Here is a 25,028-nt window from a genome sequence, read left to right on the forward strand (position 1 = left end):
GAGAGAGAGAGAGAAAAAGGACACACCGGAAGTGATTAATGACGTCACGGTCGAAAGCAGGTTGGCAAAAAATTCTGACTCTTGGCGAAACGGTTTTAGACATTCAAAAGTATTCACGATCAATTATATTTTTTTTAAAAATCAAGTAAAGAGGGAGCTAGGAATAAACGCTTCAATCGGTAAATATACAACCGTAACGCTCATTAAAGAAATGTAATTTTTGAAAATGTAAACAAACCAAAACCCAACCTCATTAATAACATTAATAGACTTCAACAATTTTGTGAGAAATGGTTTACCTTTTGACTTGTAATCAACATCAACTTCACCGATATAAGATGGGAAACAGAGTTCTAAATATGACGATATCTCTTTGTACCACTTCACTAACGGTAATATATTTTGGTGTACATGTTCTAGGCCACGATATAAAACAGATGCATCGGACGGAATTAATCTGAATAAATAACTTAATGCGTCGTCCATGTATCTAAACATTTGCTCACTATTTAATAATTGTTGATGCGTCATACTGAAAATTTTCCACGAAAGGTCACAGTCATAGTCATAGTAACTATCCAGTGACTGCCCACAATCATCTACATATTTTTCGTTGACCCTATTCTGTTTGCTTTCTGACATTTGATTACGATCCATCTTTTTCAGACGGATCTTATTTAATCTATGTTGTTTTAATTTTCTTCTAATTTGAATTAGACGTCTTTCATTTGAATTTACTAATAAAATGTTTTTAATCAACGTTATAAATTTATCGGTTACGTTCGCGTATAGACATGCTAACAAATTAATGACCATGTACAATTTTGTGTACACGTTTTCGATATCAACATGAGAATTAGGCTCAATGTTTTTGTTTTTAATGCTAGAGAACAAACCTCTGTGAATGAATAAATCTTTTCCTGAAAACGAATTGAACTCGTTTGGGATATTTGGATGTTTGGCCTGCACGTCGGTGATCTGTGCCCATTGTTGGTGGCCTAATAGTCCTGTAAGTACGTCATATAGATTTTTCTTGACCGCATAAGATGCAAATGTTTGTTCACTGTCATAACATGTTACAAAACAAAACAGAAATCCCATTAATACTTTGGCCAACATTATTTTATCAAAAAACTTTGGACTAAAATTTAAAATTGATATATTTTAATGTATAGTTTTTTACGGTGATCGTTAGGTTAAGTTTCCACTTTCAAAGCTGTGCTGTGGTTTGTAAAATAAAACGTATCTTTTTCCGGCTAATGCCTAGCAATATTTTTATCATTATAAGACTATGTACTATGTTTAGCTAAAAAACACTTGTTTATAAAAACTACAATATATTACATGACTATGTATAACATTGTCTTTTTGTTTTTAAATACGTTTTAGTTTCGATGTGGAGCATAAAAGTTATTGTGATTACAATAATGTGTTTTTATACTTATTCAAAGACTTTGCTTTAGCGGGGGGCTCGTTTAAAGTATGGCGAAACATCGTATGTCCCACAAAAAAAACATTTTTCACGGTGGTACACCTTAGTAAAGTTATTTACAGTGATAGGCAAGTTATGTTTTCCACTTGCCAACTGTGCTATTGTGTGTAAAATAGAACGTATCTTTTTTCGGTTTACTTTTATAAGTTTATGTTATACGAATAGCTTAAAAACCTTTGTTTATGAACAAATAACAAGAATACAATATACATTTTATACGCGTTAAAATTATCTATGAGTGTTTAAAATAAATAGGTGTGAAGTTTGGATGTTTGATATTTACAATGATGGTATATATTTTAAAGTAATGTTTTATACAGCGAACGGTAATTTAAGTTTTTTTTTTAAAAATGCGAATATTATTCAAATTAACTTCAATACTACCAAGTTTAATTTTAATTCATAGGGTACATTGTTAATGAATCATAAATTTGTTGATTCGCTGGGACAATCTAGAATACTATTTTGCAATGTTATATGTTAATATTTTAGTTGAGGTGTAAAGTTTGTTATCGTTTAGAGACTCGAAAAATATCTGAATCTCAAGAATCAACATTACCTTGTGTAGTTTTACTGAATTTATTCACAAATTGTTCATATTCTACTTTGTATTAAACTGTTTTTTTTATGGTTATTATAAACAAGTGTTTTGCAACAGTATATGTTAGCTAACGGTAAAGTCGTCTACTAATAATACGGGCTTCTTTACACGAACTGGCAATTTCGACAACATGCAGTGTGTAAAATCTAAATTCCTGTTTGCCATATAAAACTTTACTTTAAAATATACATTTTACATTTCAGTATACAGCTTCTCGCCTAAATAAAATGTCGGACAAAGTGTTAGTCGGATTCCTCTTTTTGTGTGTAATAGTTTATAACAATGAACGAACGTTTGCATCAAACGCTTACAAAAAAAATCTGTCTGACGTACTTACCGCCCTATTAAGCCACCAACAATGGGCACAGATCACCGATGTGAAGGCCAAATATCCAGATTTCCTAAACGAGATTGTTTGGTTTTCAGGAAAAGATTTATACATTTACAGAGGTTTGTTCTCTTCTACGAAAAACACTGGGAATTCTCGAGTTAGTGTTGATAACGTGCTTCAAAAACACATCATGGTCACTAATTTATTAGCATGTGCATACGCAAACGTGATCGAAATATTTACAACGTTAATTAAAAACCTATTATACTTATGTGGTAATGAAATAAGATTGTCACGAGCGAAAGTATATTATACATCTAAAAAACGCAAGAGAAATACAAGTATTCTAAAAAAAAAGACTCGTCATATTATGCGCTTGCAACGTAATCAGTTAGAAACTAAAATACAACATGGTCAGTCACAAAGCGAAAATGGTGATTCAGAAGACGATAATGAAAACGGAAACAGCATTGAAAATTACGAAGAAAATGATTGTGCACTGCCTTCAGACCATTTAGCTGACTTTGGAAGTTCTTGGAAAATTTTCAATTTTACATACCAACAGTTGTTGTACGGTCACCAGATGTTTAAGTGCATGTATAAGGCATTAGTTTACTTGTTCAGATTACTTCCGACCTCGGAACTTCGTTCATATACTTACATAGCAGAAGTACCAAAAATAATAGAGGTAGTGGAGTGGTACAAAGATATATGGGCGAATTTAAAACTCCTTCTTCCAACTTATATCGGTGAAGACGATGTTGACTACAAGTCGAAAATCTGTAATTTTTCCGCAAAATTGTTGAAGTCCATTAATCGCAGGAATCACTTTAAGTGGAAACAGTTTGTAGGTAAACATTGCGTACTTCCAAAAAAAGACAAAACGGAAATCACAAAAATATTAAAAAAATTTAAAAAAGAGTTTCCAGATAATAAAAAAACAGATATCATTCTTCAATTTCAATTTCAAATCCAAGAGCTCGTCAAAAATGTTATCGGTAGTTACTATTTAGATTTAGGTTTTGTGTACATTGAACAGTGGCATTTTAATGACTTTTTTCAAATTGAATAATTTATTTATGAATTATTTTAATAATCATACATATAACAAAATGTCTATGTTTTATTATTATTCAAAATACCTTGTGTATTTAAATAACATTAAACCTCGTCCAAACTTTTTCTTATTTATGAAGGAGGGAAACTACACTTTGACCGTAGTCAATTTATAGGGTGCCACGTGTCAATGAATTAACATTCAACAGGCAATGAAAATATTTTCATTGATCTGGTTTTTACGATATACGGCAATACTTTTTTATAAACAGATTATGTACCCTAGTACTAAAAATTAATTTTAATCACATAATTTTCATTAGATACAATGGTTTTATCAATATTTGTATTTTTAAGTGTAAATACTGGACATCCCTTACTGATTCACTTCCCTATATAACTTTTTCCTGGGCAGGATTATACTATAATGACTGTAATGGTATGAACATACTATGTACAGATTCGCACCAGAGCGTTCATTTAAAATTTTATTTTATCGAAAGTAATAAAATACACTTTTAAATGAAAGTTATAATAATTATAATATCTTGGAAGTGATTTTGCTTCTACAACGGTAATCTCTGCTAATTGCGATGACCCAAAAGTGCGTTTAGTACGTCAGCCAAATATTTTTTTAACGCGTCAGGTGCAAAAGTTCGTTCACTGTTCCAGAATGTTATAAAACAAATGTAGACACCAGATTAACTCTTCGCAGGGCATTATTTTTAAAGCCAAAACTGTCTACTGAAATTAAAAATATATTTATTTTAAGTAAAGTGTTATACGACGACTACTTGTGTCAGTGATATTGTGTCTAACTCACAACTTAACTTCTAAGGGTCGTTTCAGCAGTTTAATAATTATATACTGGTGACAGCACAGTTTGCAATCAGATAGTATAGATCTAGTTAACTACCATAAAACTTTAGCTATATCTAAGTATGCGAAAGTTTAGTATAAGCACTAAAATCACGTCAAATAAGTGAGTCTTGAGTAAATTAATGAGTTTAAATATAGTAATAATTAATTTATTATAACCTGAATTCAATATTTCAATATATTTTTATTATTATAATTCATTCGGTTTATTAAGATTCAAGAATAGGTTGTCAAACTCGAATAGTTTAGTGTAAACGAAACCTAACCTTATAAAATAATCATTGATGACATTTATTACGAGCTCTTGAATTTGAAATCCAAACTGATCTATGATATCCGTTTTTTTTTTATGCGGAAATTCGCCAAGAAATGTACTCATCATATGTGTGATCATTGGGGTTTCCTTAACTGGTAGTATGCAATATTCGTCTACGAACGGTCTCAACCAAAGCGTATAAATTCTATTAATAAATCTCATCAAATATGAGATAAATTGATGACTTTTTGACTTGTATTCTACATCAAATACACCATTATAATTTGGAAAAAGGGTTTCTAAATTTATCGATGTTTGGCCTGCACGTCGGTGATCTGTGCCCTTTGTTGGTGGCCTAATAGCCCTGTAAGTACGTCCGATAAATTTTTCTTGACTGCGGAAGATGCAATTGTTTGATCACTGTTATAATTTATTAAAAAAAAAAAAAACAGAAATCCCATTAATATGTTGGCCAACGTTATTTTATCAAAAAAAACTGCGAACTGCAATTTAAAATGTACATATTTTTAAGTAAAAATATTTTTAGTGATCGGCAAGTTATGTTTTCCACTTGCCAGCTGTGCTATTGTGTGTATCTTTTCCGGCTAATGCATAGCGATATTTGTATCAGTATAAGTCTATGTTATACGATTAGCTAAAAAACATTTGTATATGAAAAAATAACAAGAACACAATATTTGGTTTTTACGTCTCAAAATTCTCTATGATTGTTTAAAATAAATAGTTGCGAAGTCTGGATATTTGATATTTATAATGATGGTATATATTTTTAAGTAAAGCTTTATATGGTGAACGGCAATTTATATTTTCTTTAAAAAGGAGCAAATATTAAGTTTATTCGAATAAACTTCAATACTATCAAAGTTTGATTTAATTCATAGTATATATTGTTAATGAAGCTGGCCCAGATCAAAATAATGCAATTAAAATACCTAAAAATCAAATCAATTGCAATGAAATTACGTACTTAAAATGAGATTATTAGTTCTTTAAGAGAATTTTTAAAAAATGCATGTAGTTTAAAAATACAAGGCATAAGTTGAAACAAATAATTCTCTTTTCTTAACTCATTTTGACCCTATTAAAAAAAAACTTCTTTTCAATATGATGCATCCGAGGATTGTGGGGCTTTGATTTCTATTCGTTTATGAGTTCGCTTTTATATCACAAAAAATACAGTGAGTCATGAGTGTTTTATTGGGTTCACCTAAAAAAATAAATAATTTGTATAATAATAATATAACATGTATTTTGATACTTTCATTTTTTTTATGGGTATTCTTCATTGAATTTTATTAAGAAAACAAGGTAAGGATGCCAAACGCAAATTGGTCGATGTACACGAAACCTAAATCTGAATACAGATTATTCATTACTTTTTTGTCGAGCTCATTAATTTGAATTCCAAATTGATATATGATATCCGTATTTTCTAGATATGGAAACTCCTCTTTAAAATTTTTTTACATTTTTTTTATTTCCTGGTTTTTCTTATCTGGTAGTATGTTTGTACAATATTTGTATTCGAACGGTTTTAACAAAGCCACGTATATACCAGTAATGGACTTTTTTAATTTTGAGACAAATGGATGACCTTTTTCCTTGTACTCAACATCAAATACACCATTATAAGTGGGAAAAAGGGTTTCTAAATTTATTGATATATCTTTGAGCCACTTCATTAACGGTAATAAATATTGCTGTACGTGTGCTATGCTAGGGTATAAAACATATGCCTCGAGTGGAAATAATCTAATCAAATAACTTAACGCGTCATACATATATTCAAACATCTGCCGGCTATCTAATAATTGTTGGTATGTAATATTGAAAATTGTCCACGTAAGGTATTTATCATAGTTACAGTCTTCATTCTCGTCATCCAATTTATGAGCCTTCTCTCTAGAATTGTCACTATTTTTGTCAATTGATTGATGATCATATTGTTCTTCAGATTTCGATCGCTTCCCTAGCAATTGTTCACAACAAATTTTTTCCTGTGTTTTCTTATGATTAAATTTGTGGTATGCTCTACTTTGAGAAAGATGTCTTTCATTCGTATGTACAAATAACATGTTTCTAATCAACGTTGTAAATGTATCGATCACGTCCGCGTAAACACATGCTAATAAATTAGTGACCATGTACAATTTTGTGTACGCGTTTTCGACATTAACCTGAGAGTTAGAAATATTTTTCATGTGAGAGAACAAACCTCTGTGAATGAATAAATCTTTTCCTGAAAACGAATTGAGCTCGTTTTGGAAATCTGAATTTTTGGCCTGCACGTCGGTGATCTGTGCCCATTGTTGGTGACCTAAAAGTGCTGTAAGTACGTCAGATAGATTTTTCTTGACCGCAGAAGATGCTTTTGTTTGATCACTGTTATAATTTATTACAAAAAAAAACATAAATCCCATTAATACTTTGGCCAACATTATTTTAACAAAAAAACTGTGGACTGCAATTTAAAATGTATATATTTTAAAGTAAAGTTATTTACAGTGATAGGCAAGTTATGTTTTCCACTTGCCAGCTGTGCTATTGTGTGTAAAATAGAACGTATCTATTTCCGGTTTACTTTTATAAGTTTATGTTATACGAATAGCTAAGAAACATTTGTTTATGAACAAATAACAAGAATACAATATACATTTTATACGCGTTAAAATTCTCTATGAGTGTTTAAAATAAATAGGTGTGACGTTTGGATGTTTGATATTTACAATGGTGGTATATATTTTAAAGTAATGTTTTATACAGCGAACGGTAATTTAAGTTTTTTTTTTAAAAATGCGAATATTATTCAAATAAACTTCAATACTACCAAGTTTAATTTTAATTCATAGGGTACATTGTTAATGAATCATAAATTTGTATTTTAAATATCCAATTGCATGAATGTACTAAAAAAAAAAAATCAAAATGGTTGGAGTGAATAAATATGAACCTAAACGAATAAAGATCTGCAAAGGGAGAGTGAGAAGAATTGACTGGCTCGACCTGTTCGTGTGGAATAATAAATTAAAAAAATAATTAGTTAAGTGCCTCGAAATAAATTGGCTATTAAAATCAAATATCAGCCGCTATAACATAATCAAGTTTAGAATAAGTAACAGTGTAGGTAGTAGTATTACATTAATTTATTTTTCGGGTATAGTGAACGTTATAATTTGAAGTCTTACAACGCTAAGTGCGTTAACCCCACACCCGGTGGGCAGGTAGGTATGAATTTTAACGTTATTAATTACCGGTATGGTTTTATTACAGGGACCTTTACAGCTGTAATTTAATGTTTCCTGTTAAACGCTATTGCTCTGAATAATGATATTATTAGTACGAGCGTAGAATAATAACTTCAATCATTGACTACTCCACTCTCTACCGCACACAAGCTAAACCAATTATTATACTCGGCATTAAAGCCCCGTAGGTTATGTCAATAACGGTCCAACAACGTCGCTGATTCCCTCTCAAAGTTTCCAGGCGATTTAGAGCGATTATCAGTCCATTGGTTTCACTCTTAACATCAGTCAAGAGGTATTAAAATAAGTCAGTCTACAAAAACCTTACCTTAAATCAGTAGATATCTTAGATGTATTTTTTTTATCGTTCTCGTTGTATAGTATTACTATTAAATTATATACTACTTACAACAATATTGTATTATATTCATCATGCGCCGATACTTTATTATTTAGTAATATAGCTATTCCAATAATTGTAATTGTATTAATTGAAGAAATTTAAATAAAAGAAAAAGTAACTTCAATCCAGAAAGCCTCATAATCATAATAAAATTAATAATTATTATTAATACAATTATATACAAAATAACCGATATTTTTAGCGTTTAATCATTTTACTTTAATACAACTTTAATGTTTAAAATGAATTATTTTCACAAAGGGTTGTTCCCTTTTGATTTCTATGTTTTTTAGTGGTTGTTTCTGAATTATTTGATCTATTGTTTTTTGGTAACATACGCTGGGACAATCTAGAATACTATTTTGCAATGTTATATGTTAATATTTTAGTTGAGGTGTGAAGTTTGTTATCGTTTAGAGACTCGAAAAATATCTGAATCTCAAGAATCAACATTATCTTGTGTAGTTTTACTGAATTTATTCACAAATTGTTCATATTCTACTTTGTATTGAACAATTTTTTTTTTATGGTTTTTATAAACAAGTGTTCTGCAACAGTATATGTTAGCTAACGGCAAAGTCGTCTACTAATAATACGGGCTTCTTAACACGAATTGACAATTTCAACAACATGCAGTGTGTAAAATCTAAATTCCAGTTTGCCGTATAAAATTTTACTTTAAAATACATACATTTTACATTTCAGTACACAGCTTTTCGCCTACATAAAATGTCGGACAAAGTGTTAGTCGGATTCCTCTTTTTGTGTGTAATAGTTTATAACAATGAACGAACATTTGCATCAAACGCTTACAAAAAAAATCTGTCTGACGTACTTACCGCCTTATTAGGCCACCAACAATGGGCACAGATCACCGATGTGAAGGCCAAATATCCAGATTTCCTAAACGAGATTGTTTGGTTTTCAGGAAAAGATTTATTCATTTACAGAGGTTTGTTCTCTTCTACGAAAAACACTGGGAATTCTCGAGTTAGTGTTGATAACGTGCTTCAAAAACTCATCATGGTCACTCGTTTGTTAGGCTGTGTATACGCAAACGTGATCGAAATATTTACAATGTTAATTAAAAACCTATTATACTTATGTGGTAATGAAATAAGATCGTCACAAAATAAAGCATATTATATATCTAAGAAACGCAAAAGAAATACAAGTATTCTAAAAAATAAGACACCTCATATTTTGCATCTGCAACGTAATCAATTAGAAACTGGTGGTTCAGAAGACGATAATAAAAACGAAAACAGCATTGAAAATTACGAAGAAAATGATTGTGTACCGCCTTCAGACCATTTAGCTGACTTTGGAAGTTCTTGGAAAATTTTCAATTTTACGTACCGACAGTTGTTGTACGGTCACCAGATGTTTAAGTGCATGTATGACGCATTAGTTTACTTGTTCAGATTACTTCCGACCTCGGAACTTCGTTCGTATACTTACATAGCAGAAGTACCAAAAATAATAGAGGTAGTGGAGTGGTACAAAGATATATGGGCGAATTTAAAACTCCTTCTTCCAACTTATATCGGTGAAGACGATGTTGACTACAAGTCGAAAATCTGTAATTTTTCCGCAAAATTGTTGAAGTCCATTAATCGCAGGAATCACTTTAAGTGGAAACAGTTTGTAGGTGAATATTGCATACTTCCAAAAAAAGACAAACAGAAAATCACAAAAATATTAAAGAAATTTAAAAAAGAGTTTCCAGATAATAAAAAAACAGATATCATTCTTCAATTTCAATTTCAAATCCAAGAGCTCGTTAAAAATGTTATCGATAGTTACTATTTAGATTTAGGTTTTGTGTACATTGAACAGTTGCATTTTAATGACTTTTTTCAAATTGAATAATTTATTTATGAATTATTTTAATAATCATACATATAACAAAATGTCTATGTTTTATTATTATTCAAAATACCTTGTGTATTTAAATAACATTAAACCTCGTCCAAACTTTTTCTTATTTATGAAGGAGGGAAATTACACTTTGACCGTAGTCAATTTATAGGGTGCCACGTGTCAATGAATTAACATTCAACAGGCAATGAAAATAATTTCGTTGATCTGGTTTTTACGATATACGGCAATACTTTTGTATAAACAGATTATATACCCTAATCGTAGTACCCTAGTGTTAAAAATTAAATTTAATCACATCATTTTCATTAGATACAATGGTTTTATCAATATTTGTATTTGTAAGTGTAAATACTGGACATCCCTTACTGATTCACTTCCCTATATAACTTTTTCCTGGGCAGGATTATACTATAATGACTGTAATGGTATGAACATACTATGTACAGATTCGCACCAGAGCGTTCATTTAAAATTTTATTTTATCGAAAGTAATAAAGTACACTTTTAAATGAAAGTTATAATAATTATAATATCTTGGAAGTGATATTGCTTCTACAACGGTAACAAAAGTGCGTTTAGTACGTCAGCCAAATATTTTTTGAACGCGTCAGATGCAAAAGTTCGTTCACTGTTCTAGAATGTTATAAAACAAATGTAGACACCAGATTAACTCTTCGCAGGGCATTTTTTTTAAGCCAAAACTGTGTACTGAAATTTAAAATATATTTATTTTAAGTCAAGTATTATACGACAACTCGTGTCGACGATATTGTGTCTAGACTCACGTTAACTTCTAAGGGTCGTCTCAGCAGTTTAATAATTATATACTGGTGTCACCATAATTTGCAAGAAGCAACGATTACTTACACCTAATACGAAATAATATAAAGTGTTTTTTAGACACAAAGCGTAAGCTTTTGCGAGAATTTTTTTGTATTACTTTATTGATTAATAAAATAGTGAATTTGTTTTTCGTTATCAGTGAACTAATGAGTTTGAATATAATAATAATTAATTTATTATAACCCGATTTTAATATTTCAAAATATTTGTATCATTATAATTCATTCAAATTTATTAAGATTCAAGAAAAGGTTGTCAAACTCGAATAATTTAGTGTAAACGAAACCTAACCTTATAAAATAATCATTGATGACATTTATCACGAGCTCTTGAATTTGAAATCCAAACTGATCTATGATATCCGTCTTTTTTTTATGCGGGAACTCGTCAAGAAATGTACTTATCATATGTGTGATCATCGGGGTTTCCTTAACTGGTAGTATGCAATGTTCGTCTACGAACGGTCTCAACCAAAGCGTATAAATTCTATTAATAAATCTCATCAAATATGAGATAAATTGATGACTTTTTGACTTGTACTCTACATCAAGTACACCATTATAATTTGGAAAAAGGATTTCTAAATTTATCGATATATATTTGAACCATTCCACTAACGGTAATATAGTTTGTTGTACGTTTGCTATGCTACGATGTAAAGCATATGCCTCAGGTGGAATTAATCTGAATAAATAACTTAGTGCGTCATACATATATTCAAACATCAGCTGACTATCCAATAATTGTTGATACGTAAAATTGAAAATTTTCCACGAAAAGCCATAGTCATAGTCATAGTTGTATGTTTCTTTCTCGTCATCTAGTCTAAATGCTTTGGCTTCCGAATTTTTACAATTTTTTTCAAGTGATTGATGATCATATTGTATTTCAGTTCTCGATCGCTTACCTAGCATTGGTTCACGATCCATTTTTTTCTGATAGATTTTCTCTGATCTAGATTTTTTTTGTTGTTTGTATGCTCTACTTTGAGAGAGCTTTTTATCATTCATATGTACAGATAAAATGTTTTTAATCAATGTTATAAATTTATCGGTCGCGTTCGCGTATGCACATGCTAATAAATTAGTGACCATGATGTGCTTTTGTAGCACGTTATCAACACTAACTTGAGAATTCCCAGGGTTTTTTGTAGAAGAGTACAAACCTCTGTAAATAAATATATCACTCCCATAAAACGAATTGAACTCGTTTGGGAAATTTGAATGTTTGGCTTGCACATCGGTGATCTGTGCCCATTGTTGGTGGCCTAATAGGGCGGTAAGTACGTCAGACAGATTTTTCCTGACCGTGTAAGATGCAAATGTTTGTTCACTGTCATAATATATAACAAAAAAGAACAGAAATTCCATTAACACTTTGGCCAACATTATTTTAGCCAAAACTGTATACTGAAATTTGAAATGTATAAAATATTTTAAGTTAAGCTTTTAACTGCGATCGGTAATATAGGGTTTCCACTTGTATGCTCTACAAAACTACTAAAGTATGTAAAAAATGAATATTACCTGATAAACATGCGAGATATTTGTATTAGTAAACTACTATGTTTTTATATAAAGTAAAAAAAAACACTTGTTTAATAAAAAATAAAAATAAATAGTACTTACATATACATAATACTTATAGTATGTTTGCTAAATCAAAATTATGCATGCTAGAAAAATATAGTTTATAAAAGATATTGTTGCTTTTTTTTCTCCTTTATTATACATATACGATCTACACAATTATAGTAAATATTGTTACTTAATGCACAACAAAAGAGAGAAACAAATTATTGTTAGTTGTATTATGACAGTAAACTTATTAAATTTGGTTGTGTTCTCATTATGACTAATATGAAGTTAGAACTTACGAATGGTTGAAGCTCAAATCATAAAAAAAAATGTTAAATAGTCAGTAGTTAAGACTATTAATGTAGAGTAGTTAGTTACACGTATGAAGAAAAATTCATACAATTAAAGGTCACAAAAATGCTTTAGAAGTGATAAAACCACTCAGGACAGTGCTATTAACTGTTCTAGTAAAATGGAAAATGGACTTAGTGTAATTTGTATCCAACTGTTCGCTTGTTATGACTTTGTAAAGATATTATTTACGTCTTTATTTCTTTATAGTTTTATTCGGTTCGAGTAGTTTTATTACATCACATAAAAATAATTTTATGTGTTACCGTAATCTGTATCATAATCAGATATAGTAAATAGAGACGAATTATGATACGTTGAGAGTTGAGACATTAGTATATATTTGAAAGTTAGAATACTACGGGCTTTACTCTTTAGTTGGAAATCAGTCTCGACTACAAGTCTACTTTAATTTTGCCGTTGTCTGGTTATCAAAGATAACAATCTAGTATCTACACGATAAACGATAAGTTACCTCTTCAAGTTAATACAGAGAAAACAATATATTAATTTCACTAAATACCCAAGTGATCTTAAATTAATGATTTAAACACCGACAGAGTTATATGGCTTACTGTACTGGGATTTTCGATATTGCCATATCAAGTTATCGGAATTGAACGGTATTTAACGAATTAGCAAAATTATTACATAATCGAGAGTACGGTAATTATTGTTAGGTTAGGTTAAGTTAGGTTACCGGTTATGAAATACTGGCAATCGGTGTAATTACGGTGCTCACGATGGATCAAACGTTAATCAAGATACCAATAATACCCTTTATAAAAACAACACAATTGTATAAGGCTTAGCCACATTATTACTTATGCTAATTAACAGTACACAATTAATTATGATATTTTGACATAAATTACCAAAAATGGTATAATGGTTTATGTTCTAGTAGAACCCTAGTCATAGCCACCCTAGTACTAAAACTCTTCGCAGGGCATTCTTTTTAAGCCAAAACTGTGTACTGAAATTTAAAATACATTTATTTTAAATAAAGTATTATACGACGACTCGTGTCAACGATATTGTGTCTGGACTCACGTTAACTTCTAAGGGCCGACTCAGCAGTTTAATAATTCTATACTGGTGACAGCACAATTTGCAAAAAGCAACGATTACTTACAACTAATATGAAATAATAAAAAGTGCTTTTAAAAAAAAAGCATAAGCTATTTACGAGAAATTTTGAATTAATTTATTAATTAAGAAAATAGTGAATTCGTTTATCGTCATCAGCTAGTGTGGATCTAGTTATAAACCATGAAATTTTAGCTATATCTAACTATGCGAAAGTTTAGTATGACCAATTATAACACGTCAAATAAATGAGTCATGAGTGAATTCATGAGTTTCAATATAGTAATAATTACTTTGTAAGATAATATAACACGATTTCAATATTTCAATATATTTTTATCATTATAATTCATTCAAATTTATTAAGATTCAAGAAAAGTTTGTCAAACTCAAATTTTTCAATGTACACGAAACCTAAATTTAAATAAAGATTATTGATAACTATTTGCACGAGCTCATTGATTTGAAATTTAAATTGGTATATGATATCCGTTTTTATATTATGCGGAAATTCCTCATGAAATTTATCTATCATTCTTTTGATGTTCTGGGTTTTCTTAACTGGTAGTATGCAATATTCGTCTACGAACGGTCTCAACCAAAGCTTATACACACTATTAATAACTCTCTTCAATTTTGAGAGAAAATTATGACTTTTTGACTTGTACTCTACATCAAGTACACCAATATAAGTTGGAAAAATGGTTTCTAAATTTATCGATATATCTTTGAACCACTTCACTAACGGTGATATATATTGTTGTACGTGTGATATGCTAGGATGTAAAACATACGTCTCGGGTGGAATTATACTGAATAAATAATTTAATGCGTCATACATACATTCAAACATCTGCTGACTATTCAATAATTCTTGATACGTAAAATTGAAAATTTTCCAGGAAAGGCCATAGTCGTAGTCATAGTCATAGCCATAGTATTGCGGTTGGACTTCCGAATTGTTGCTATTTTTGTCAAGTGATTGATGATTATGAAATTGTACTTCAGTTCTCGATCGCTTACCAAGAATTTGTTCACGATCCGTTTTTTTCTGATAGATTTCCTTTGATCTAGAATATTTTATTTTTTGGTATACTCTACTTTGAGAGAGACTTTTTTCATTCATATGTACCGATAAAATGTTTTTAATCAATGTTGTAAATGTATTGGTTGCATTTGCGTATGCACATGCTAATAAATTAGTGACCATGTACAATTTTGTGTACACGTTTTCGACATTAACATGAGTATTATAAATATTTTTAATGCGAGAGAACAAACCTCTGTAAATGAATAAATCGTTTCCTGAATACGAAGTGAACTTGTTTGAGGAATCTGGATGTTTGGCCTGCACATCGGTGATTTGTAACCATTGCGAATGGCCCGAAAATGCCTTAAGAACGTCAGACAGATTTTTCTTGACAATGTAAGCTGCAAATGTTTGTTCACTGTCATAATATATAACAAAAAAGAGCAGAAATCCCATTAATACTTTGGCCAACATTATTTTAGCCAAAAACTGTATACTAAAATTTAAAATGAATATATTTTAAATAAAGTTAAAAACTGCGAACGGCAGTTCAGGTTTTCCACTTGTATGCAGTACAAAGTTACTAAAGTAAGTAAAAAAAAAACAAATAATACCGATTAAAATTGCGAGATATTTGTATTAGTAGACTAAGAAAACTGTGGACTGAAATTTAAAATGTAAATATTTTAATGTAATTTTTTTTACGGTGGCCGTTGAGTTATGTTTCCACTTGCAAGCTGTGCTATTGTTTGTAAAATAGAACACATCTTTTTTTCGGCTAATGCCTAGCAAATCTCATTATAAGACTATATTGTACATAAAGTTAAAAAAAAAAACACTTAATAACACATAATACATATATGTATGTTTGCTTGGTTATCGATCAAAAATTTTAATGTCATAGTTACTCATATATCATAATCAACAATAAAAGGAAAAAAAAATTTAGATACCTGTTGACTGTTGATTCACTTAGCGTAGCAACTTGAATAAAGATAAAATGCCCTATCCTTTCTAGGGGAAAGTGTGTATGATATTTGTTTAGATTGACATCGTTTTTCGGTATTACTAAGTCTTAAAAATTTATATTTTATACAAACTAATTGGACGAATTTTAAAAAGTGTATTTGTTTTCACCAATATATTTTTACCATCTGGTTGTGCGAACCACAAAAAAAAAACATTTCAATAATGGTTTTATTAGATTTTTGTTTTAGCTAGATGTTTTTCTATGTTTGTTTCAAACCACTTATATACCGGGTGTTCACCATTACATAATCTGTGTTGAAATATTTTACTAATATTATATAGTTGAGAATGGATCATTATCAAACAGATTTGATCGAAAAATATTTTAAAACTTGGCATAGACGTACAAAAAAAAAAATGTTCAAACAATGTAGGATCTTTACCAATAGCGTGTGCCCCAAACTTTAAACGTTTTATTACTATAATTTAATAAATAATAATATCCTATTACGACCTGTAACGGCGCAATAACAAATTATGTTTACACATAAAAATAATTAATAATAAGTGTTTCTCAAAAACAAAGCGTATGCTCTTTGTGAGAAATTATGAATTAATTAAATGATTAAAAAACTTTGGGTGAAAATTTACTTAAAAAGCAAAATAGTAAATTCGTTTATAGCCATCAGCTATAGTAATATATACAATGAAATAACTTGTAGTTTGATAATACAATGTAGGTATTTTATTGGTGATAATTCATTCAAATTTATTTAGATATCAAAAAAAGGTTGTCAAACGCAACTTTTTTCATGCACACGAAACCTGAATTTAAATAAAGATTATTGGTTACTATTAGCACTAGCTCATTAATTTGAATTCCAAATTGATAAATAATATCAGATCTGTTTTGACACTGAAACTCAGCTCGAAATATATTTATCATTTTTGTGATCTTCGGGTTTTCCTTAACTGGTAGTACGCAATATTCTTCTACAAAAGGTCTTAACCAAACCTTATTTTTATATTTGATAGTCATCAACAATTTTGAGATAAATTTATGACTTTTTGACTTGTACTCAACATCAAATACACCATTATAAGTGGGAAAAAGGGTTTCTAAATTGATCGACATATCTTTATACCACTTCACTAACGGTAATATATATTGTTGTACGTGTGCTATGCTAGGATGTAAAACATATGCCTCAGATGGAATTACTCTGAATAAAAAACTTAATGCGTCATACATACATTCAAACATCTGCTGACTATTCAACAATTGTTGATACGTAAAATTGAAAATTTTCCACAAAAGGCCATAGTCATAGCCACAGTTTTCATTCACGTCATCCAATTTATGAGCCTTCACTTTAGATCTCGATCGCTTCCCTAGCAATTGTTCACGATCAATTTTTTCCCGAAGTTTCTTACGCTTGAATGGATTTAATTTGTGGTATGCTCTACTTTGAGAAATATGTCTTTCATTCATATGTACAAATAAAATGTTTCTAATCAACGTTGTAAACGTATCAGTCACGTTTGCGTATAAACATGCTAAACAAATAGTAACCATGTAGTGTTTTTTATACACGTTATCGACATTAACATGAGAATAAGCATTGTTTTTACTGCGAGACAACAAACCTCTGTAAATGAATAAATCTTTCCCTCTTAACAAATTGAACTCCTTTGGGAATTCTGGATGTTTGGCCTGCACATCGGTGGTCTGTAACCATTGCGAATGGCCCAAAAGTGCGTTTGGAACATCAGACAAATTTTGTCTGACTGCGTAAGAAGCGAAAGTTCGTTCACTGTTATAGTAGTATATTATAAAAAAAAAAACAGAAACCGGATTAACACTTCGCCGGCCATTTTAATTCGACCAAAACTATATTATGTAATTTAAAATATATAAATATTTTAAAGTTAAGTTTTAAACGGCGAACGGCAATTAAGGTTTTCCACTTGTATGCTGTGCAAAAATGCTATTAGTATGTAAAAAAAACGAATTGTACCGTTTAACATTAAAAATTATTTGTTATACGTATAACAATATGGTGTTGTGCATAGTTGAAAAACGCCTGTTCATAAAAAAATACAACAATAAAGTTATAACAGTGTTGGCAGATAAAAACTCAATAATATGTTTTTATTTTTGTATATTTTTTTCTGGGCACACGTTATCACCTAAGGGTCGTATCAATGATTATAGATACGATTAAGGGTAACGGTTATCTATCAACAATTGTAATGTCATAGTTACTCATATATCGCAATAAATAATAAAAGGAAACCAATTTTCAGATACCTGCGTTGACTGTTGATTAACTCACGCGTAGCAAACTGGAAATTGACTACGGTCAATGTGTAATTTCTCCTTTTTTGGAGGGCTTTCCAGTTTGATTACAGATTTTTGAGAAATGTGTTATAGTTCTATTCTTGATCTACCCGGTGTCTAATTTTCATACCCAAATCCCTAAAACTTCGCAGGAAGCAGTGAAATAAAGAAAAAATATCTATTCCCTCTAGTATAAATTGTGTATGATATGTTTAGAATGATATCAATTATTGGTAGTACTGTATCTAAATTATAGTAAAATGTTTTGTAATTATTATTTAATTTGAACTAGGATGTGGTCTCACCAAGTTGATGAGAGTTTCAGTTTTCGGTAAATGACAAAGAAGAAAGGACACGGAAGCAGCAAGCGAAAAGACTTACTTACATTGAAATTTAACTCGCCATTGAGGTACGAACCATTTAATTTAAATTCAGACCTTTAACGCTTTTCTGGTCATGCACTCAACGCGTCTATGAAACTTCAACGTAATTGTTTAAATAACATCCAAGACCTTAATGAAACCAAGTGAAAGAAAGAGAAATGAAGATGGATTGGCAGTAGCAGTGGCGAATGACAGATTAAATAATGCTGTTTCCGTTCTTCCTCATACTGAAGTCTGTTATTTTTTCACACATTGCCGGACTTCAAATTTATTGTATCAAATCATTAGGGTACAAAAGGCAACGAAATAACTTGTTTACGTGCCTCCTTCGTCAGACACTTCTTCGGCCTTTTTAATATCCCAACCCAATCTTCCATATTTTGTTTTAATCCAAAAATTAAAAATACAACTACTTTGAACGAATAAATGGACACTTTACACTGAATCCAGAAAACTCATTAGCCTGTTTCCTAATAGAAATATTCGACACCTTTGCAACAACTAGTGTATATCTCCTTACGACCGCCTTCTAAACGACCACAATCTTCTTTTAAGCTTTTAAATAACCCTCTAATAACTATTGTCTATTCGTCCGAGTGTTTATTCGATGTGTGCAGTGGCCCAATTGAACGTTCACTGCAAAGGAGCTAGTTAGTTTTATTAAATACTTCGGAACAACAAACGGATTTGATATTTACCTAAAATTCCTATGGTTGTATTTATTGATTTACAAGTTTAATGCTTTTCTGTTTGTGAACTTATCAAACCTTTCCTAAAATTTAATAGGAGATACAAAATATAGTTTCATTAAACAATCTTCAATGAAGATGTTGTGCTACAACATGCGTAATATTTATATTATTTGTGCCATGTTGTGTTACTATATAATTTACAAACGACTAGCGCAAATGATTAATTCGTTCTACAAATTATTGTTGTTATTATTATGATTATTTGCTCTATTGTAAATCATTTACAACCGGCGACTGCAGACTTCAGAGTACATTTGTGTGCACAATACAATAGTATTTGAATAATGATAATGACGGATGAATGAAGATGAGTAATGACTTCAATGTTAGTTAATCACAACCATTGTCACTTTCCGAAATTCCCGGATTCTCCTAGAGAAGTTTTAGGCTTACAGGAATTATTACAACTAAAAATGTTAATTAATGAAAGTGTTTGGAAAATATTTTTAAAAAGAGTATAAAGTCTGTTGACCCCCCCCCCTTCATTTCCCTTTTAGGATTAATAATCTCAACCATTTTAGGTACGTAACTTCATTGTGATTTATTTGTTTTTAAGGACTTTTATTTGCATTCATTTAATCAGGGTTAGGTCGTCTTTCAGCTTCATTAATAATGTGTCCCATACATTTAACTAATATTTAGTAGCATGGAAGTTTATCTGAATTAAAGTTAATATCCAGCTTTACATATTATAATTTTATTTAAAATCGTATCATGCTCTTGTCTAGTTTTGGTAGCATGTAATTCACTAAATTTTGACAACAGATACCAACAAAAAGACTCGGCTCTTTTTTTATAAAGTAACTTATTTTAATTATTTTTTCTTTAAATACATTAGGGCTACCTTCAACACCATTTCCAATAATTGCTGGAGCCTGGAATCGACATTTTTTTTTATTTTTTTAGATAATTATTGCGACCTGTACGCTGTACGGCGCTAAATCTAATAATTATTACACTTAAAAATATATAATAATTAATGTAAAAATTTAATTTTAGGTGAAATTTGTTACAAGTAACAAGACAATGAATTTGTTGATAGTCATTAACTAGAGTGATAAGGATATAGTAATATGTCATAAATCTTTTCATGGTTTTAACTAACCATAGAATAGATTTTTTGACCGCGTGTTAAGTTAAACACTTAAATGATGATTCATAATTATTTATTATGCATTATAATAACATGTCAAATAGATTGAGTCATGAGTGAATTAATGAGTTTAAATGTAGAAATCACTATTTTGTATAATAATATAACATTTATTTCAATATTTTAATGTATTTTTGTGATTATAATTCATTCAAGTTTATAAAGATAACAAGGAAAGGATGTCCAATGCGAATTATTCGCTGTGCACGAAACCTAAATCAAAATAAAGATTATTTATTACTTTTATCACGAGCTCATTAATTTGAATTCCAAAATAATATATGATATCCGATCTGTTATAACACGGAAACTTAGAACGAAATGTATTCATCATTGCATTGACGTCCTGGTTCGGCTTAACTGGTAGCACGCAATAATTGTCCACGAACGGTCTCATCAAATACTGATTTCTACCATTAATAGTCCTAATCAATTTTGTAACAAACGAATTACCTTTTGACTTGCAATCAACACCAAGCTCACCAACATGAGTTGGAAAAATGGTTTCTAAATTTATCGTTATATCTTTGAACCACGTCACTAACGGTAATATATTTTGTCGTACGCACACTATGCTAGGATGTAAAAGAGTTGCCACGGGCGGAATTAATCTGAACAAATAATTCAATGCGTCATACATGTATTCAAACATCTGCTGACTATTCAATAATTGTTTATACGTAAAATTGAAAATTTTACACGATAGGTCATCGTAATAGTCACGGTCTTCATTCTCATCATCTGATTTACGAGCTTTGTCTTCCAATTGTTTACTATTTTTTTCAAGTGATTGATGATCATATTGTTCTTCAGTTCTCAATCGCTTACCTAGCATTTGTTTACGATCCATTTTTTCCAAACGCATTTTCTGATATATGCATCGTTTTAATTTCTTGTATGCTTTATATTTAGATAGACGTCTTTCGTGTATATTTACTAATAATATGTTTTTAATCAACGTTGTAAATATATCCGTCACGTTCGCGTACGCACATGCTAACAAATTAGTGACCATATACAATTTTTTGTACGCGTTATCGACATTAACATGAGAATTAGCAATGTTTTTACTGCGAGACAACAAACCTCTGTAAATGAATAAATCTTTTCCTGAATACGGAACGAAGTCATTTGGGAAATCTGGATGTTTGGACATCACATCGATGATTTGTGTCCATTGCTGATGGCACAGAAGTGCGTTTAGAACATCAGACAAATGTTTTTCGACCGCGTAAGATGCAACCGTTCGTTTACTGTTATAGTAGTATAATATTATAAACAAATAAAGAAACCGGATGAACACTTTGCCGGGCATTCTATTTAGGCCAAAATTGTATAATAAAATTTTAAATTTATATATATATATATATTAAAATAAAAGGGGAAACAGCGAACGGCAATTTAGGTTTACCAGTTATATGCTGTACAAAAAAACAGTAGGATGTAAAACTAAAAACCAATCCTACCGATTTCATTTGAGCAATATTTGGATAGTATATGGTTATGTTATACATTCACAGAAACAACATGTAGTTGTCTATAGTTGATAAAAACACTTGTGTAAAAAAATATATCAAAAATACAAAAAAGGTCATAACATATCTTGTTTTTTAATATAAATTCTAATTTCGATGCGGGGCCTAGAAGTTATTGTAGTTACAATGATGTGTTTTTATTTTCTATCTTTATACGTCGAACCGATTTATTTGTTGTAGTTGGTAATACTCTTAGAGTATCAGAGATTATGTTATCAGTATTATGAAATGTATGATATATGTACAAAAATAATGAAGGATGTACAAAAAGTACTAAGAGATACCTGTATTAGTAGATGGCTATGTATACATCAGTTATAAAAACATGTTATAAAAAAATTACCCCCCCCCCCTTTAATTCCCTTTTAGGATTAATAATCTCAACCATTTTAGGTACGTAACTTCGTTGTAATTGATTTGTTTTTAAGGACTTTTATTTGCATTCATTTAATCAGGGTCAGGTCGTCTTCCAGCTTCATTCCAAACTTAAGTAGTATTAAAGTTTATCTAAATTAAAGTTAATATCCAGCTCTTTAGCTCTACATATTATAATTTTATTCAAAATCGTATCATACTCTTGTCCAGTTTTGGTAGCATGTAGTTCACTAAATTTTGAGTATAGATACCAGCAAACGAACTCGACTCTTTTTTTGTAAAACCACTTGTTTTAATTAGTGTTTTCTTTAAATTCATTAAGACTACCTTCAACGCCACTTCCAATGAATGCTGATAGTATTGAATTTTTTACTTTGTTGGTTTTCGCAAATTGTACTGTTGCTTATACGAGATACCTTTAAGAGATAATGTGGATCCAGACGCAAAAATATAGCATTAATATATTGTACTACAATACATTATTGTAACCATATTGCATTGTTGTTGTTTTATTATAAACAAGTGTTTTTTAACTATACGTGTAACATAGTCGTCTACTAAAACAAATACCTCTTAACTTAATTTGTACGATTAATTTTTTTTTACATACTATGGTACTTTTTTGCGGCAAACAAGTGAAAAATACTAAATTGCCGTTCGCCGTTTAAAACATTACTTTATTATATGTATTTTTTTATAAATATCTGATATATCTAATATTTTATATTAAATTTGTAGACCTGTGACCTCTCCTTCCCCCTATGCCCTGACCCCACTGTACTGGCTTTTTTTATGATTTATGGTGTACAAAGGTCATACATTACTTCGGCGCAGAGTTAAGACTATGTTTTGGATACGGTTATAATATAATTTTAACTAAATAACATTAACGATATTGAAATACTAAAATTTCAATAACGTACATTAGTTGATAGTGTTATAATAATTAATTTAAATTGATTAGGTAATCATTCTCAGAAAACAAAGTAATGGATACAATGTACCTAGGCCCTAGCTTATGCTAGTTATATTTCATCTAAAACAATGGATAGCTATTTGAATTATTAATAATTATTTTTTTCTTTATTTCGCTTTTTTAGATAATGTTTTAGATCTGGAGACTGGAGTGTGACTATAGTATATAACATTTCTAAAAAACTGATTTTCTAGGTTGTCGTGTGCGAGTGAATCGACAGTCAATAGGTATTTGAATATGTTTTCGTCACATTGTTAATCAACCCTAATGCTGTTTACTCTGTTACCAACATGTTATTGTCGCTGTGCACAATGCTTTTATCGATTTTTGTATTTCTACCACTTTTTTTCTTCGTTAACATACACGACACGTGACGTATATTCAATACGAATTATAACACATGTTGCAAGAGGTATTATCACTTGTTTATATGAACTTACTGTCATATCATGTCGAAATTAATATACTTTTGTGTACACATGACAAGCGTAACACAATCCGTAGTTACTTTTTTTTTAAATAACAACTTAAGCTAAAACTATTAATAAAAAAGACGACGATCGTACCTAGTTCTTTAAATTAATAAACAACCGCGTATGAACTAAGTATTTAAATAATAAATAATAAAACATTTAATATTACAAAATTTACGTATTAATGCTTGTGATTATATAAAATAAAGAAATAACATAATTATATTTTTGTTTGTTATTAATAATAATACAGCAGTTGACCTCCCCGTGATCAAATTGATCAAAGTGATCAAATTACTTTCAAAGAAACGCTTTGGTGCTGAATATAAACCCAGCTTAATATTTTTTTTTCTGTGCTTGGTTTGGACTGTACTAGTATGAACATACTAACCACTGATTCACATCAAAGAGTTTATATTAAAGTGATTTTATCACTTCCAGTTGTCACAATTCCAGAAAAACTATGACATCCACATCCCCACTGTAACAGCATTTAGTACACATTATTGGCGCTAACATGAAATTTTCAATGTTCTTGCTGCAAGAGTACAAACCTCTGTAAATAAACTAATCTTTCCCGAAAAACAAAGATCATTACTTTTTAATATTTGGATGTGGTTTAGCTTCCACGTCGGTGTTGTAGTTATGTCATAACTTATTATTTTATTTTTTTTGAAACTTACAAATGAGTATATCGATTAATAATAATATTTTCTGTAGTATTTTTTTTTTACGTTTTTTTCTTGGACAAAACATGTAAAACATCAATAAGTAACATAATAGTGAACTCGTTTATAGCCAACAGCCAGGCTTTGTATCTAATACGGATCTAGTAATATGTCATGGAACTCTAGCTGTATTCAACCATGTTGGACATGTTTGTTGGACCCCTTATTTTTATTGAACACTGTAATACTAATTAATAACTATTACATATATATTATAATAACATGTAAAATAAGTGAGTCATGAATAAAGTAATAACGTAAATAACATATTTTTTTTAATTCATA

The sequence above is a fragment of the Adelges cooleyi genome, unplaced genomic scaffold, assembly GCF_023614345.1.
Source record: "Adelges cooleyi isolate 19-005CV unplaced genomic scaffold, UGA_ACOO_1.1 ACOO_flye_CR_arks_rails_tigmint_CR_PRNA_574, whole genome shotgun sequence".
Classification (NCBI taxonomy): domain Eukaryota; kingdom Metazoa; phylum Arthropoda; class Insecta; order Hemiptera; family Adelgidae; genus Adelges; species Adelges cooleyi.